Source organism: Felis catus, chromosome D3 (assembly GCF_018350175.1).
Source record: "Felis catus isolate Fca126 chromosome D3, F.catus_Fca126_mat1.0, whole genome shotgun sequence".
Lineage (NCBI taxonomy): Eukaryota > Metazoa > Chordata > Mammalia > Carnivora > Felidae > Felis > Felis catus.
In genome coordinates this window covers 36,728,553-36,745,336 of record NC_058379.1, presented here as the reverse complement: position 1 = coordinate 36,745,336, position 16,784 = coordinate 36,728,553, and the positions used below count along the sequence as shown (strand labels likewise).

At 40.1% G+C, this 16,784-nt stretch overlaps 1 long non-coding RNA gene across 5 annotated transcripts in view; it reads left to right on the top strand.

Moving 5' to 3' along the window:
• Window positions 1-16,784, top strand: part of LOC102902579 — a 70,375-nt gene that overhangs the window by 24,835 nt on the left and 28,756 nt on the right. For all 5 annotated transcript variants that reach the window (XR_006587943.1, XR_006587942.1, XR_006587941.1 and 2 more), the window contains one exon: window positions 1,866-1,998. This is a non-coding gene — a long non-coding RNA (uncharacterized LOC102902579). The remainder of the gene's footprint in view (window positions 1-1,865; window positions 1,999-16,784) is intronic.

Genomic DNA, 16,784 nt, shown 5'->3' with positions numbered 1-16,784 from the left:
TCCCGCACAGCACAGGCACTACCAAATTCCTGAACGTGTTCCTGGAACACAGAGGAAGGGGTGGAAGGAAGGAGAGAGGGAAAGAGAGAGAGAGACAGAAAGAGCACGCAAGCAAAGCAGGCAGGCACACCAACTAGCCATATAAATAAAAGTTAAAATGACAACTCTGGGTTACATCTATTAGTTCTAGAAATTCATAAGCCAGATCAAATGCTAGCTGGCATGGATTTCATATTAAAAAGTCTCTTTATGACCTGAGACAATCAAAGTAAGGAATCTTATTATCATCAGTGCTAGGACCTCTTCCAGGACCTAAAAGATCCATGGCTCAGTGACAGCAAGATACAACGTGTATCTTACTCTCCTTTAATCTATTATCCCTCTAATCAACTACCTGGAGCCCTAGACAGTGATTAGGGTGCTCTTTTAAAACCTACCCAGACTCTTAACTGTGTCAGAACTCTTGCAGGATAAATGAGTAACACATGGCCGCTGGCTAGCCCTGGCAGAACTGCTTTCCCGCTGTTAACTACAACTTCTACCTGTCTCAGCCACAGGCAACCTTTCCCACCTTCCATCCGAATAATGATGGGGGAAGGCATTGCTTCTGTGTCAGCCCCATTGCGCGGAGAAGACCACGCTCTACTGCTTTGAGTCCTCTTTTCTGGCTTCCCATGAGGATGCACGGTTTTGTTACACGCCCCCCCCCACCCCCCGAGAAACTTAACCCAAATTCCCAGTAGGGAACCACCAATTCTAGAAGATTCCACCAGTTAATGACTGCATTTTAATACATTTCCGTCTTCATAAGAGTAGAACGGCCCCCTCCCTTCCCTCGCGGTCCCGGAGCTGTCTGCTGGATTCGCACACTGTTAAATATTTCTCAGCTTTGCTGCCTTTAGCAAAGGTTTCTCCCCTACAAACTTGCTCAGAGCAAAGGGCCACTCAGCCAGGAAAAATAAAAACAAGATTCTGGAAAGATTTAATAGAAATTTTCAGCCGGGTTGATCGGGTTTCGTCATAGAATGCCTGACATTCCTCAGGGAAACCTAATTTAAAGGCAGAGAGTGAAGTCACTCTGAGAGCCGCAAGTTCTGAGAGCCAAAAATGACATCTAAAAATCATATTTGTAAATGTACCCGGAGGCTATGGCGTGATGGGCACCCATAGGAGCAGGGCCCTAGGCATCTGCCTGTGCCTCCGGCTGCTTATGTTGATTGACCAGAAATAGCAACAGCAAGTTTTCACCTAGGTTTCTACCATCATTCCCCCCAGCTACAAATGTTACTCCCAACCCAAGGATCAAAGTGATTTCTCTTACAGGGAACGTCTTCCATCCCCTTCATGGGCAAGTCCACATTTTGCTATAGTGCACGGTCTGTTCTCTTTGGAGCCAATGAATTTCTGTTATCATTCTTACAGCGGCCGTCTCCTGCGTTATTATATTTACTTTTCTTTGCTTCCTCATGTCTGTGTGCTTTCTCTATCTTTCCTGCCCATTCCTACCCATTCCTTTGGGCCTGTTCCTACCTAGGAGAGGAGCAATTAATTCTAACAGAATGTGTAATATTCTAGGGAGAGGAAACGGGAAACAGGATAATATAGTCACTTGGTATGTTCTGAGACCTATGAGCAGTTTACTGTGGCTGAAGCAAAGGATATGTGCAACATGGGTCAGACTGTGAACCTTTATCCTACAGGCAGAGGTCAGTCATGACAGATTCCCTGCCAGTGACATAACTAGGTCGATACTGTAGAATAATCTCTGTATTAACGAGGTCTCTAATAGTTATTTGTGGTTGCATATTAACAAATCATTCCAAGATGTAGAGACTGAACATAACAAAAAATTTGCTATTTTATAGTTTCCGTGGGTGAGGAATCCAGCCCAGCCTGACTGAATGCCTCTCTTCAGAGTCTCTCCCAAGGCTGCAATCAAGGGGTCAGCCAGGATGGCAGCCTTCTCAAGGCTCAACGAGGGGAGGATCCAATTCCAAGGTAACTCAAGTGGTTGTTTGGAGGACTCAATTCCTCACTGGCTGGCTATTGCTTGGGGGCCTACCTTAGTTCCTTGACACTTCTATCTGGGTTTTTCTATGGGATACCCACTTTCTGTGGGTTTCTCCACAGAGCACCTCAAAATATGGCAACTGGCTCCCTCAGCATGAGAAACTGAGAGAACAAGTAAGACTTGTTCTCTTTTTGCAACCTAATCTCAGAAGGGATATCATGTTATTTTTGATGTGTTCTGTTCATCAGTAGGAAGTCACTAGGTCCAAACTCTCCTCAAAGGGAAAGGATTACACAAGGACATGAACACCAAGAGGTGGAAATCACTGGAACTCATAAAAAAAATAAGAAGGGAAACAGGAGACCATAGTGTCCAGAATCCAAGAAGAAGATTTCAAAAAGTAGGAAGTCATACATAGCATAGAGGTGTCAATGCTCTCTAGCCAAAGCCTGCCAAGAACCTACTTGTAGTCGAACAAATTGGGTGTATTACTTGTTGCAGGAGGGAAGGCACACACCATGGGGAACCATTGGTTGTCTCAGCAAAATGTTGTTAGAAGCTATATTGGATCTGGACTTCGGATGAATGATTGGGGTGGGGGGAGTCTAAGGAAGCAGGGGCTCCCTGTGGACTGGGTGCTGTCAGAGAGTAGGGTCAATTCTATAATCATATATCTCAACAAGTCTTATCTACAGGGAGGAAGAACTAGAAGGAGGATAAAGTTGTAATCGGTCAAGAAACCATCACTCATTTTGGCTGAGAAAGGGGATGGTTGGCATTTTGTGGTGGCACACTTACCTTGCTATTGTCTCTTCTGAAAATTATGACGTGGCCTTGTTGGGGCTCATTTTACCATGGTCTAAGGGTGGCCTTGTATGAGGTTACTGTTCTCTAAGACCATTTATGTCCAATAGGAGGATAACATGACCTAGCCATGAGTGCCCAGCCAGCTTCAGAATGTCAGGGGAAGACAAGCAGTGGTTAAGAACATGGCTCTGGAACCAGACTGCCCGGATTCAAGTCTGGACTTCACCGCTTACTAGCTCTGTCACCCAGGTCCATTGGTAAACCTCCTCCGTGTACTTTAATTTTCCCCCCTTAGAGTAGAAACTGTAATAGTGTCTATCTCATTAGCTTGTTACAAGGATACATGAATTAATATACATGTAAAATATTTGGAACAAAATGGGCATGTGACAACTATCTCCATGCTGATTATCATTATCATCCATGACCCTTGAAGGAGCAATGTTGTTAGAGTAGTAGAAGGCAGAAGTCAGACTGCCATGATCAAAGATAAATGGTAGTTGATGGAGTAAGGTCATCATGTGCCAGACAGCCCTTCAAGAGGAATCATGACAGGAAGATCTGGAAATCGTGCAGAAAGGGGAAGGAAATTGGTTTATCCAAGGTCAGTATAGAATAGTGCCTCTCAAAGAGTGTTAGAAATGCAAAATCTCGTGCCCTCCAGGGGATTCTTTTATTTCAATACCTTTGCGGAAGTATAACTGACATAAAGTAAATCGCACCTATTTAAAATCTAAAATTTGGTAAGTTTTGACATAGGCACACGTCATCAAACCATTACCAGATCAATCAATAATGAACATCTTCATCACCCCTTGGTAATCCCTCCCTTCTGTCCCCCGGCCCCCCATCACTATCCCCCTGTGGTTCTGATGCTGACATGTGAGAACCACAGGGAATGTGAAACAAATTCTGTTATGAAAAGGACCTAGAGTTATGGCTCAAAAAATAGTAATAAAGATGAAATCCTAACAGTGAGGAAAGGAAGGAAATGGGAGACACGTGTTGAGATCAGAGTCTGGGAAAGGCAGAGGAGGCCTGCCAGCCCCAAGGCTGCGAACAGGGCGTTTGCTGAGCTCTTTCACTGGACCAGGAGCGCAGGGAGCAGTGAGGACATTCAAGGAGCTTTTCAAAGGCCACCACTCATGCACTTCTGCTAGGAGAGTGTTTCAACTCCAGGTCTCCGATCATGGCACACCCCTGCTTGAAACCATTCAGTGGATTCTCTTTCCAACAAGGTGCAGTAAAAACAAATAAACAAACAACAACAAAACTTCAGCCTGACTTTCAAGACTTCATGCAGTCTGGCTCCCTGCCTTCCAATGCTGTGTTTCCCTTTTCCACTCCAGTTTGCTCCGATATTGTCCCATGAGTTTGCTTCCTGTTCTGCAATATGCTTCCTCCTTTTCTTCCTTCAGAGAGTGTGTCCTCCTCCTCCCGAGTGTCCACCACCCACCCATGTGAACCCGGCTGTGTCCCTAAGCCTCCTCTGATGGTGCACCTGGGATGAATCTCTCTTTGCTCTGAATGTTTCTAAGATGGTCTTGTTGAGAGTGGCAGATTCCAAAAGGCTAGAACTGTGTGCACCTCATCATTGTCCCCTAGCCCCTGGCCTGCTGCCTTGAACACACTCGCTGAATGTTTGCTGATGAGTGAATGGATGAACCCATGAATTTGCCTGGAACTGTCTGTCTTTCGTGTATATGATGGTGTCAGTACACCAGGATTTTTCACCCTTGGCACGTTTGACATCTTAGGTCAGATAATTCCCTGTGGTGAGGGCTGTCCTATATGTTGTTGGATGTTTAGCGACATCTCTGGCCTCCACTCGCTAGGTGCCAGTGGCACCGCCTTCCCAGTGTGACAACCAGAAATGTTTTCAGACATTGCCTCGGGGGGCTGGAGGGGGAAGGTAGAGCATGACCCTGGTTGAGATACTTGAACATTAACTTCCCAGGTTTTCGTGTAAAATATTTATAAAAGGATAGTGGCAGTGACCTAATTGAGGTCAAGGAAAGAAGGAAAATGTTTGACACTTGGAACCCTTCCTAAGTCATAAGAAGTCCCCTACGCTTTTCTAAGTGGCTTTCTCCCCATTTCCCCATCCCCTCCCCACCCCCATCCTTTCCTACTACCTGGCGCTTTATTCTACTGGACTGTCCATCACTTCCTGTGAACAGCAAAGGAAAATACATCACGAACCAGAGTAGTGCAGCTTTAAGAATGGAAAGGCTTCAAGTTGGTATTTTGAAATAGGGTACCCATTAGGTTTCTCAAACTGAACTATGCAGGTACCACTCACTTTATCTCCTCGTGATGCCTGCTGTGCATGATCTACAACCATCTGTTCTCAGGAACTGAAGATGGTAAATCACTTCCCCACATTTGTTAGGAGACAAAACATTCCCCATCTTGACTTCATGTGGACAAGTTCTGAAAGTGACAAAGTCAGGAAACACTGATTCATGCTCTGTCTCCCGGAGCTAATCTAGATCTCTACAATCTTAAGTATTTCCCCCTCTGTCTCGTAGACCCAGTCTTAGTTTTAATACAGTCATTTCCGTTCTTATTATAATCTTATACACGGTGTTCATTTTGCAAGTCTAAGTCAATGGACTAACTATTCGCTCAATGGGCTAGTAAAATGGAGGAATGGTCTGTTACCCCACGCCTCTGTCTGATTGCTCCAAGTCTAAATGTACCTCCGACTAGCAATACTCACTGCCCCCACTGTTTTGCCCTCCCCAGCCGCAGGCAGGCTGCTGCCGATCTCCTTTGGTGCCTCTTCTTCCCACTTCTCCCTTTTCTTCTTTACTCTCGATCTATTTCACGCTGACATTCTCCTTTGATCCATGTATGCTTTATAGACCCTTTGTCTCTGTTCTTGTACTCAACTTCTGTCTGTGTTATGTGCTTCAATTTCAAATCACCAGGAACATAAGCTGCATATCACTGTTTTCCTCCTTTAGTTACAAAAGCAAAGAGAAAATAACAAGGAACTCATCTTTCTCCCTGAGTGAAGCCTCATTCATGCAGTTAGTCAGTGGGTCTGTTGCTCAACACCAGCTGGAGTGAACACTGGACACGATCATCTTAATGAGGGAATTTCTGATGCAAATGAAAAGCATATGCTTGCGGGAAATAGCCTGGAAAAAAACATGGCAAGATACCCATCAGTAGGAAAATCAAACTTAGTAACAGTATTCTCGTTGTTTTGATATCATGACAATACTCAGCTTTCCACAGAATCCTAGAATTTGTCCTTGAGACGATGACTTTGGAGTTCTCACTCCAAATGGGAAATATCTTTGATTTGGGTCATTCATAAGCAGTGAGAGATTCAGCTAGCTGAAGTCAGAACAGCTCTTCGGCAAGAATGCCCCTAGAAGGCAGCCTCATGGTGAAGGATTCTGCCGTTCTTTGCAGGTCACTGTGTCTGTATCTTTCTGTTTCTCCCATTGCTGTGAGGAGCATCCATGGCTGTAGAAGGCATAAACTATCCGAAATGAAGAAATGAACACATAACCAGAAATGTGAGTGTACATATAAGAGCGCCTTAACAAATGTCACAGGCCAGCTTGGAGAGCAATGATCCACTATTCGTTCCTAGAAAAGCATTAAGCTCTTTCCCACTAGCCCTATTCTCTTTTGAACTCTTTTATCAACTTGTCACTGTCCCTGATTACATATGCAGCCTGCAGAACCTAGAACGAATGATCGTCCAGTCTCTTACTTGTTCCAACGACCAGAAAAGTCTTTTCAAAACAAAAAACACTTATTTATCTCTTCAAACCCCAGGGAAAACTGAGAGTTTGACAGCCAAGCAAGCTTAAAAGGCAAATGTGCTTCGCCTAAGAGGGAAAGGTGATGGCACGTTTTGCACATGCGGAAACGCAGACTGAAGCCTATCAGAGAACCGGAAGTAAAACTTGAAGACTTAATATTAATGCCTCCTGAGTAGATCTTCATAACATGACCTCAGTATTTCATTTGATATGAATTTCCTGAATAATAAATATATCCAGCTTCATATTGCAATTCAAAATTTATTTTCCAAACCCAAATAGAAATAATCTTTAATATCCATGCTATTATCTTTCAATAAAAATAAAGATATTTTTCCTTATGCATTTGTTAATCAGAACATTTTAAAACCTAGCTGATTTTTTAAAAATGTATAATTTCATAATATAATATAAAAGCAGCGTCTTTATTATGACATTGACATTTTTCTTCATGAAGAGAAGTAAGATAAAGCCAATACTATTTTAGCCTTCCTCCCTTATGAACTCAATGAATTCATAAAGATAAATACCATAAACAAACATTAGTGATCATGCAGTATATATTACAAGGGATTTCATTTTGATCTGACAGGAGGTTTGGTTTTGCAATATTTTAAAAATCATTATAAAATTTCAGAGGTTTTTTGTTTTTAATTTTAGCTTTTCAGCTGATATAATATTTTCTTTCTCTATTATTCATGAGCTTTCTTCCTTTCTTCTTTTTTTATTCTCTGAACTACACTTGTTTGCTGAGACTGGATCTCTACCAACCATGTATAAATCTACTTTCTATGTTTCTCCCCATTCTCAATTGTAATGGATCCTTGAATTGTAGCCCTTTGGGAAATAAGATTCAACGGTCCATAATCTCAAGTAGTCTTCATGATATCCTGAAGCAAACACATGACAAATTGTCAAATCTGGAGGTGAGAAAGGGAATACTTGCAATAGCCCCATTTGAGCTGTTACAGACTTCAAAGTGTTCTGCAGGAATCCAAAGATACCCCCAACACGGAATGCCAGTGATGTGATTTTACATGAGCCGTACCATTGCTCAGAGCTATGGCTTCCTCACATAATAATGGGACCCCACGTTTATGCAGAAAGTGGATATGAGGACTAGAGCATGAGTAGAACTTGAAACCACCCAGCCAGAGTAGGAAAATTGTATCAGCAGTTCGAATACACCAAAGTACAAACTTTAGATGTTGGTATAACATCAGCAGGAACCTGAATTGGTGGGAAAGAAGTGGTAATAATTGTACTGTTGGAAAAAAACAATCTGGTGACACTGGAGTAAGCAAAAGGCACTTATGGAGTGTTATTATGGTTCACAAAGATTCTTGAGAATTTGCCATTATGAATAAATAACCAACCAGCATTGTTTTTGAGAGGACCCAGGAGCAACAGTGAGTCATTATTTATTTAAAAATACCCCCAGGAGTTGGGTAAAATGAAAAGGATAAGAGGATAGTGAGGATTCTGGACCACAGGAAAAAGATAGTATTCAATCAGCTCTCCTCATCATCTGTTGCCGTGTTCTTGATTCTACCTGGTATAAAGGAGGAAGCTGATCCCTGGTGGCATCACAGGAAAATAAGGTATGATCAAAAAAGTCTTTATAAAGCAGTTAATAATTACAAAAGACTAAAATAAAAGTTGTTGGCTAGAAGAAGCTTCCAAGATCCTTTCTGTCTTTTGTGAGGAAACAGGGGTAAAGGGAAGGCTAACTATCATTTATTAAACACTTACCATGAAAAGACAACCATTTAAAGCCTCTGCAAATGGTCCTAAGGGCAAAGAGCAAATGAACAAAACATCGATGCAAGAAAATCTATGAAACTTTGCTAAGAAAGATGAGAGTCTGTGCTGTGTGAACCAAGACTCTTCTCCCTTCTGTCTCCCTGCTTAGCAAGGCGACTTCACTCTAGTCTGCTGCAGCCAAGAATGCAGGGCTGTCTCTCCCGGAAGCTCCCAGTAGGAGAGTTTTCTTACCAAGAGGAGCAGAACCTCAGTATTTCTCATTCCCCATCCTCTCACTGCCTGCTGCTGAGGCTAGATCCTAGACAAGTGTGGTCAGGAAGTAGGGATTCCCTTCCTGTTCACAGCTCTAACGCATGGGATGGAAGCTGTATCTTAGTCACAGCTCACTGAGAATTCTGGAGCCCTGATAGCTCTTGCTTCACCTTGTGGCTCCATGAAAGAAGAAACAAGCCAAGAGAAGTTCAGGCCGCTGCTCCTCTCTGCACACTTCTCAGTTCACCCAGCACTCAGCTCCTGGAGCAGCAGAATCAGAGAGAAGATTGTCGTAATCCCCACTTCAAGTTTCAGAACCCTATTTTAGGGATTTTACGTAGGGGGGAGAAAAGCAGGCTGTAAAACCCATATGTCTCAATCTCTTCCTAAATATATTGACTTCATTTGCAACAAAGATGGAAAAGTTTAAGCCTAAACTGCTCCCAGGAACAGTGGAAGTTGTAGTAAAAGACACTGGAAAGAAGATTCAAACTACTAGCAAAATTGTTATGCCATAGGGCATTGTTGAAAGCACAATAGCAATGAATCAGCAATTACTAAAGGTAAACAACTGGGTGTGGTCAGGGAAATGGGTAATAGAGCCTTATCAAAACCACTGCAATTCTAGTGTCACTTTATAAATTAAGATGTATATGGTAAACCCTGGAGCAACTCCTGAAACTCAAGAAATATAGTGACAAATGAAAGTGCTACACTACAAAATGAAAGGAAGCAGTAGAGGAGGGCTAGAGGAAGAAAAAGACACAAAACATAAAAACAAAAAAAAAAAAAATGGCAGACATGAATCCATTTATATCAATAATAATGTTAAATGTAAATGGATTAAAGAATCCAATCAAAAGTCAGAGATTGCCAGACTCAATTTTAAAAAGTATGATCAGGAGCACCTGGGTGGCTCAGTCAGTTAAGTGCCTGACTTCGTCTCAGGTCATTATCTCATGGTTCATGGGTTTGAACCCTGTATAGGGCTCTGTGCTGACAGCTCAGAGCCTGGAGCCTACTTCGGATTCTGTACCTTCCTCTCTCTCTACCCTTCCCTTGCTCATGCTCTGTCTCTCTCTGTCTCTCAAAAATAAACAAATGTTAAAACAAAATTTAAAAAAAAATTAAAAAGCATGATCAAACTATATGTTAACCATAAGATATAAATTTTAGTTTAGTTTAGTTTAGTTATTTTGAGAGAGAGAGAGAGTGAGCATGAGCAGGGGAGGGCAGAGAGAGGAAGAGAGAGAGACTCCAAAGCAGGATCTGCACTGTCAGCACAGAACCTGACATGGAGCTTGATCTCACAAAGTGCAAGATCATGACCTGAGCCAAAATCAAGAGTTGGACTGACCAAGCCACCCGGGTGCCCCTAGGATGTACATTTTAGACTCAAAGATACAAATAAATTGAAGTAAAAGGATAGAAAAAGAAATACCATGCAAAAAACAATCACAAGAAAGATGGAGTGACAATACTGAGCAATTAACTTTAAAATAAGAACAATGTTGCTAGAGATAAACGTGGACATTTTATAATGATATGTATGAATCAGGAAGAAATATAAATTATATATATATATATATATATATATATATATATATATATATATAAAACAGAGACCCAAAATATATGAACCAACAATTGACATAATTGAAAAAAGAGACAATTCAACAGCAATAGTTGGAGATTTTAATATCTTACTTTCAATAATGGATAGGAAATTAGACTGAAGATCAACAAGGAGATAGAAGACTTGAACATGTCTTGTTCATGTCAAGAAATCTTGAACAAGACTTCTTTATAGAATACTATAAACTAACTAGACCTAATGGACATTTTTCATAATCCCACCCAATAACAACAAAATATGCATTCTTCTCAAGTGCACATAAGATATTCTCCAAGATGAACTATATGCTAGGCTATAAAACAGGTACTGTAATCATTTGGGACATAAGATTCAACAGTTCACAATCTCAGATAGTATTCTGAAGTAAAAACAAGGCAAATTGAAGGATAGAAATAATACAAAGTATATAAATGTAATAAAATGCAAAGAATCACAATCCAATCACAATCCAATCACAATGAAATAATATTGAAAGTAATAGCAGGAAAATATTAGGGAAACTCACAAATATGTGGAAATTAAGCAACACACTTCTAAATAACCAATGGGCCAAAGAAGAAATCACAAGGAAAATCAGAAAACACTTTGAGATTAATGGAAATGGAGATACAACATATCAGAACTAACAGAATGCATCTAGAGCACAGTTTAAAGGGAAATTTATAGTTGCAAATGCTTATAGTAAAAAAGAAAACAGATTTCAAATCATGACCTTAACCTTCACCTTAAGACACTGGGGAAAAAAAGAGAAAACTAAAGCAAAGAGGAAATAATAGAAATTAAAGCAGAAATTAACAAAATGGAGAGTAGAAAAACAAAGGGGAAAATCAATGAAAGCAAAAAGCTGGTTCTTTGAAAAGGTTAACAAAATTGACAAACATTTAGGTAGATTAACCAAGAAAAAAAAAAGCAAGCACTCAAATTATTAGAATCAGAAATAAAAGAGAAGACACTACTATTGACCTTACAGAATTGTTTTAATGGATCATAAAGTAATACTATGAATGGTAGTATGGCAACAAATTAGATAAAACAACTAAATTTGGACAAATTTGGACAAATTCCTTGAAAGATACAAACTACTCAAACTGACTTTAAAAAAAGACAATTTGAATAAACCTATTGCAAGTGAAGGGATTTAATTGATGATTAAATACTACCCACAAAGAAAGGCTCATACCCAGCAGCAACCTCACTGCTGAATTCTACCAAACATTTAAAGAATTATTATGAATTCTCAACAAACTCTTCTCAAAAGTAGAGAACACTTCCCAAATCATATTATGAGGCCAATATTACCTGATACCAAAACCAAGCTAAGGAATCACAGGAAAACAAAAAACCTATATGTCTTATGAATATGGACACAAAAATCCTAGCAAACTGAATACAGCAGCACATAAAAAGAATTATACACCATGACCAAGTGGGATTTAACCCAAGGATGTGAGGTTGATTTAACATCTGAGAATCAGTTGACATGATACATCGTATCAGTAAAAATTAAAAACTCACATGATCATGTCAATAGTTGCAGAAAAAGCATTTGACAGAAATTCAGCACCATTTTACGATAAAAATACTTGATAAACTAGGAATAGAAGGGAATTTTCTCAACATGATAAAGACCATATATGAAAAACCCACATCATCCTTAATGGTGAAAGATTGGATCTTTTCTCCTATGTCAGTAATAGGACGAGATGTCTGCTCTCGCCACTTCTATTCAACATTATACCTGAAATTCTCATTAGGTAAGAGAAAGAAAGAAATAATCTAGATTGAAAAGGAAGACATAAACTGTCTTTACTTGGAGTCAACATAATCTTGTATACAAAAAACAAATCCTAAGAAATCCACTAAAAAACACAATAAAACAAAAAAACAGTGAAATGGTTCTGCAAGGTTTCAGGATTCAAGAGCAATATACAAACATTGATTGTATTTCTGTTCACTTAACCAATCTGAAATGAAACGAAGAAAACAATTCCACTTATAACAGCGTTATAAAAAAATATTTAGGGATAAATTTAACAAAAGAAAAGCAAGAGTTATATTCTGAAAACTATAAAATGTTGTTGAAAGAAATTAAAAATCTAAATACTTGGACAAACACCCTGTGTTCATGGATTGGAAGACAATATTGTCAGATGACAACTCTCCTCAAACTGATCTGCAAATTCAGTGCAATCCCAATCAGAATCTCAGGTGACTTCTTAGTAGAAATTGACAAGATGATTCTAAAATTGATATGGAATTGCAAGAGACTCAGAATAGCAAAACAAACAAACAAACAAACACCTGGAAAAAGAAAAACAAATTAAGAAGGCTCACACTTTCCAATTTCAAAACTTACTACAAGGCAACGTTAATCAAGCTAGTATGGTACTAACACAGGAGTAAACACATAGATTAACGGGGTAAAAATGAGAGTCTAGAAGTAAACCCATACATTTGTTGTCAATTGATTTTCAACAAGGGTGCCAAGATAATCTGATGAGGAAAAAGATGTCTTTTTACAAATGATGCTAGGGACACTGGATACTCATATAAAAAGGATGAAATTGGACCTTTACATCACACCATATATAGGGATTAACTCAAAATGGATCAAAAGACTAATTGTAAGAGCTAAAACTATAAAACTCTCAGAAGAAAACATAGGGACAGATCTTCATGACCTTAGATTGGCAGACGATTCTTAGATATGACACCAAAAACATGAGCAGCAAACAAAAACATAAATCAATTGGGCTTCATCAAATACAAAAAGTTTCGTGCTTCAAAGGATTTTAGCAAAAAAGTGAAAAGAAAACCAACAAAATGGAAGAAAATATTTACAAAGTATATATCTGATAAAGAACTTATATCCAGGATATATGATTAATCCTTATAATTCAATAACAAAAAGACAAATAACCCTATTTAAAAATGGACAAAGTATCTGAATGGACATTTTTTCAAGGAAGAATGGCCAGTAAGCACATAGAAAGATATTTGATGTATTGATCATCAGGGAAATGCAAATTAAGAGTACATACAATGAGAGACCCCTCTGAACCCACTAATTGGCTGGAATCAAAAGTCAGATAACAAGTGGTGACAAGGATGTGAAGATATTGGAGCTGTGGGGGAGGAAAAATTTTTCTCTCCCCTTGTAGATTCTTTTGGCTGGCCTATTAATTAAATTGACACAAGACCAATTAACAGAGGAGAAAAACAAATTTAATTTTGTAAGTATGGGAGCCTCACATAGACATGAGGGGTTCAAAGACAATGAGGCAATTAAGGTTTATAGGCCATCCTGAGCTAAGGGGAAGGGTAAAGAGGTCTGGGGCTTCAAAGGCAAGGAAGACAATTCACAGGAAGATGGGAAGGGCAAATGTTTGGCAAGTGAATATTTGCCGTGCCCTGCAGAGACAATGGGACACAGAAAGGAATTTTTTTTTTAATTTTTTTCAACGTTTTTATTTATTTTTGGGACAGAGAGAGACAGAGCATGAATGGGAGAGGGGCAGAGAGAGAGGGAGACACAGAATCGGAAACAGGCTCCAGGCTCTGAGCCATCAGCCCAGAGCCTGACGCGGGGCTCGAACTCACGGGCTGTGAGATCGTGACGGAGTCGGACGCTTAACCGACTGCGCCACCCAGGCGCCCCAGAAAGGAATTTAACAAACAGGCCCTATGGAGCTCCTCCAGCTTAAGGTACTCTTTTTTTTTTTTCTTTTTTAATGTTTATTTATTTTTTAGAAGGAGAGAGAGACAGAGCACGAGTGGGGGAGGAGCAGAGAGAAGGAGACACAGAATCCGAAACAGGCTCTAGGCTGCGAGCTATCAGTACAGAGCCTGAGGTGGGGCTCAAACCCACAAACCATGAGATCATGACCTCAGCTGAAGTCAGATGCTTAATATACCAAGGCACCCCTAGCATATACTCTTTGCAGTTACCTGCGGTGATAGCTCTCTTCCTGAACAAAGCCCTCTATCTAAATTCTCTGAGGCAATTAAAAGGGAGGTTAAAAGCTCTTCCTGAGCCCTTTGGGCCTTGATTGTCTTCTGCTCAAAATAATCCACATGCCAAAGTGGCACATTCTTGGGCGACTTGTTCCAAACCCCTTAAGAACGTTTGCATATTGCCAGTGAGAATGTGAAGCGGTACGACCTTTTTGGAAAGTGGCTAGGCAGTTTTTTTCAACTATTCAACGTAGAGTTAGCGTAAGACCCAGCCATCCCACTCCTTAGGTATATATCTAAGAGAAATAAAGCATATGTCCACAAAAAAACTTTTACACAGTGTTTATGGTAGTGTTACTCATCATAGCCAAGAGGTAGAAACAACCCAACATTTGAATGGATACATGGAGAACAGTTAAACAACATGTGGTATATCCATACAATGAAATATTCTTTTGCCTGATTAAAGTACCCATACGTGCTGTAATTTAGATGCATCTTGATTAAACTATGCTAAGTGGAAGAATACAGAGACACAAAAAAGACCACATATTACATGATTCCATTCTTAAGAAATGTCCAGAACAGGAAGATCTGTAGGCACAGGCAGTAGATTAGGGATTGCTGAGGACAGAGCATAAGGATAAGAGAATACATGAGCTGGGAAGGGGCAGAGAGAGAGGGAGACCCAGAATCCGAAGCAGGCTCCAGGCTCCAAGCTGTCAGCACAGAGCCTGACACGGGGCTTGAACACACGAACCGTGAGATAGTGACCTGGGCCAAAGTCAGACTCTTAACCAACTGAGCCACGCAGGCGCCCCTACACTAACAATTTGTGCCTAACTATCTCATTTCTAGGTTCCCATTTCTCAGGTGAGGAAACGGAGGCTTAATATGTTTAAGTCTGAAAGTCACACTGTGAGGAAGTAGAAGAGAGGCCAGTAGAACAGGAAAACTGACTCCCAGTTCACTGTTGGAATTGATATTTACTGGATTTGATTATGAAGTGAAGTAACTGCTTTTGCCTGTATTAAACCATTTAACTCTTGAAAAACCTGCTTTCCTCATTTTAGTAATAGGGAAACTGATATCCACAGAAAGTATGTAAACTGGCAAAATTTCAAAGCCGTTCTTTTTACTGAAATTGCCATGCTTATTCCAGCTCATCAGAGCAAAAAGTCACCTGCCTCCATGACAGTCAGCAGAAAGTGGCTGAGACCCAAATATACCAACCCTCTGAGCATAATGTTCATATTAAATGACAACTTTTAGTTACCTGCAAAAGAAAGAATAGATCCAAGCCTAGAAAAAAATATATACCTTATACAGTTAAAACGATGTCATCAGTGACATCATTTTATTTATTTACTCAATTTACTTATTTATGAGTTTTGGTCTCGGCTTGATAGGCCACATCAATGCAAAGGCCACGCTCCTAAAAGCCACAGTTTTCAAATGACTAACGTGATTCTAGAGTCACGTGTGTTAAGCCTGCTTTCTATCACCACTTATTTATTTAGCTGAATTACAGATCACTTCAAAAGTCCACTAAGGGTGAAATAATCCCTTATTGGGAATAAGGGAATTGTACAAAATCAGTACTTCTAAAGAGAATAAAATGCTTTCTAAGAAGATTTGTCTTCCGAGAGTTTTGAAATTCAGGCCTACCGAGCCAACACGCATCTGCCAGCAGGACCCACCAGGTCAGCATCCTTGCAGCTTTCTAGAGTTTTCCTAAGAAGGGCCCAAAGAACGATAAGCAGGGCCTAAGGCTTGGAAAATAAGCGGGTGATGGGCAACAGGAAACTACTTCTGGGATAGGAGGAAGGATATCCAGCAGGGGCTTCTTCATCAGATTATACTCCCTCCTCCCTCCCCAGCCTGAGAAATGAACAAAGAGGCTGACAGAGCTGAATCCTCTAGGAAGAGGACAGAAAACCTGCATGGAACAGCAGAGAAGCTGCAAACTCTACTTGGTTTTGCTTAAAGTAGGTCTTAGGCAAGAATTCTTATTGTCCCAGGGTTATGTTCAAGGTATAAAAGCATTGGTTTCTGTGTAAAGATGAAATATCCTCTGTTTCGATAGAAGAGTGTAAGAACTATATTTAAGGACCACCAGTCAGGAAAATCTTTTTGTGACACCATGGGTGGCCTGCAAAAGTAGATTTTGTGGGAGCAGCCTTCCTCGTATGCAAAATATTTTTTTACATCATTGACTCAACAAGGTACTTATTCTCTTTAAGATTCTTGGAATGCCAAATGCAATACAATCTTTTGAGAAGAGGCGAGAAAAACCTCAGGAGAGCTGATTAAATACCTGTGCAAGTATTGTCTGAGAGATATAGGGTCATTGGGCATTTTCCCAGAAAAGTCAGCCCTCCCACTGCTGGCTCGTCAGATTCCCAACCTTAGACTTTTAGAGAATTCCAACTAATGCAAGTGTAAAAAAATCTTTAAGACCCTAAAAGCTTTCGGAGAAAAGTGACAGCCTGTTAAAGTTAAGCAAAACTCAAATAAAGGCCTAGGTTATCCGTTCTCAGTGTGTTGGTAACAGAAGCAATCAGCTTTTCTAAAA